This window comes from Carlito syrichta, unplaced genomic scaffold (assembly GCF_000164805.1).
Source record: "Carlito syrichta isolate Samal-C Ts95f unplaced genomic scaffold, Tarsius_syrichta-2.0.1 Scaffold309885, whole genome shotgun sequence".
In the NCBI taxonomy this organism is placed as follows: domain Eukaryota; kingdom Metazoa; phylum Chordata; class Mammalia; order Primates; family Tarsiidae; genus Carlito; species Carlito syrichta.
The window spans coordinates 219,667-221,941 of record NW_007253981.1 but is presented as its reverse complement, the minus strand read 5'-3'; positions in this window follow the sequence as shown (position 1 = coordinate 221,941).

The following is a 2,275-nucleotide window of genomic DNA, read 5'->3' as shown; positions in this document are numbered from 1 at the left end:
TTTGAGTTGGAGTCTCACTCCGTCACCCAGGCTGAAGTGCAGTGGCATGCTCACGGCCATCCCAGAGTTGACCTGCTGGGTTCAGGCGATCCTTCTGCCTCAACCTTCCAAGTAGCTGGAACTACAGGCATGTGCTACCATGCCTGGCTAATTTTTTGACTTAATGTAGAGACGAGGTCTCACCAAGTTGCCCAGGCTGGACTCTAACTCCTGGGCTCAGGCAACCTCTGACCTCTGCCTCCCAAAGTGCTGGAATTACAGGCATGGGCCACCCTTCCCAACTCATTTTACTTTATTTGTTGGAGTCTCACTGTGTTGCCCAGGCTGGAATGCAGTGGCATGCTCACAGCTACCACAACCTCGACCTGCTGGGCTCTGGCCAGCCTTCCAAGTAGCTGGAGCTATAGGTGTACAACACCACATCTGGCAAATATTTTGATTTATTGTAGAGACGAAGTCTCGCCATGTTGCCCAGGCTCGTCTCCAACACCTGGGCTCAAGCAGTCCTCTCACCTCGGCCTCCCAAAATGCTGGGATTACAGGTTTGAGCCACCGTGCCTGGCCCTTTCTTTTCTTTTTTTCTTTTTTTTTTTTTTGAGTGGAGTCTCAAATCTGTCACCCAGGCTGGAGTTCAGTGGCATGCTCACGGCCACCACAACCTTGACCTACTGGGCTCAGGCAATCCTTCCTCCTCAGCCTTCCAAGTGGCTGGAATTACAGGCATGCGCTACCATGCCCGGTTAATTTTTTTGGTTTATTATAGAGACGAGATCTCGCCAAGTTGCCCAGGGCTGGTCTTGAATTCCTGGGCTCAGGCAACCCTCCCACCTCGGCCTCCCAAAGTACTGGAATTACAAGCTTGAGCCACCATGCACAACCAACCAAGCATTTTTTTAGCAACAATTATATTTCTTTTGAAATTCATTTTAGGGATAAGGGACCAGATCCTCGATGATTTTGCCTCTGCAGAGGGCTGTCCAGGCCTGCCTGATTGCTTTTGGAGCTGTTGGTTCCCACTCACCTGATGTGAGCTGCTGGGCCTCTGGTGGTGTTTGGTTAGCATTCCAGCTTTGACTAAGCCATAACCGCTCCCATTGCTACCTGCTTCCTCTCTGTCCCTGGAAACATCAAGAATCTTTCCTTTTGTAGGGCACTGTTTCTCCGCATTATCCTAAGGAGATTGATAGAGTGGTCCCTGAGGGTGGCTGGGTTAGTGGATGCCCCTGTGTGCTTGCACTAGTGAAACTTGCCATTGTGTAGAATCTCAGAAGTGGTGGGCCTGCCCTTGGAGGCCCTAGCCTGCCCTGACTGAGCATACCAGAATATGCAGACTATGCTTTTCTAGGGGTAGGAGGAAGGAGGGAGCAGAGGCAGGGTGTCTCAACAAGGAGAAACCACTAATTTGACCTACCTTAAAGAAGTTGCTCTTGTCTGCATGTTCACCCTTGAGAGGAGTCAACTTTTGCCCTGGGGGCGTGTGCATCTCTACCTGAAGATAACCCAGGCCTAGAAGAGCAGAGATCACAAAAATGTCTTGGCACTTTTTTGGCCACTGGTATATATCCCACCCTCATTTTTGGTGATAATCACAGTTTAATTTTTCTCTGAGGTATTGCGTCTCTTCACATGTGCCAGCTTCGAGGTAAGAGGTGTTCCCACACACCTAAGCACCTGTTACATTCCTGCAGGTTACTGTTGGGGGGGCTGACCTTCTGATGCCGGGGCTCCTCCAGGATGTCCTGACTGCCCCAGACTGAGTCCCACTGCCTGTGCAACCCCGCACATCAGGTAGCTGCTTCCTAAGGCCTGACTCCAGCAGGACTCCGGAGATCCGTACCTCCAAGTATGCCTATAAGAAGGTCGTGGGTCCTACCACGTCGTCGCGTGTGCATCACCGGCTTTCGTGGCGCCCCCAAGCCACCGCAGTACTGAGTCATCTCTCCACGCGGCCTCCTCCCTGCTGTCGCTCCCTCACCCCAACTCCCGGAGTCAGAACATGCGGACCACACTCTTCCCGGAGGAGGGAAGAGGTCGCCTTAGCCTAGGAACCGAGAAACCACCCGTGGGCTCTGCCTTGATGGTGCTGCTCTTATCTGCAACTACATTCGGGGGCTTGGCTACTGACCTGAGGAGTGGACAGCTCTGCCTGACGGCCACCCGGTTCGGGAAGAGAAGTCCCAGTGTGGGCCGGGGTCCCAGGGACAGAGAGCCCGGGTTCGAGCGGGCGGCTCCCAGCAGGCACAGCATCCCCAGGCCTGGTCTCCTAGTGACCGCG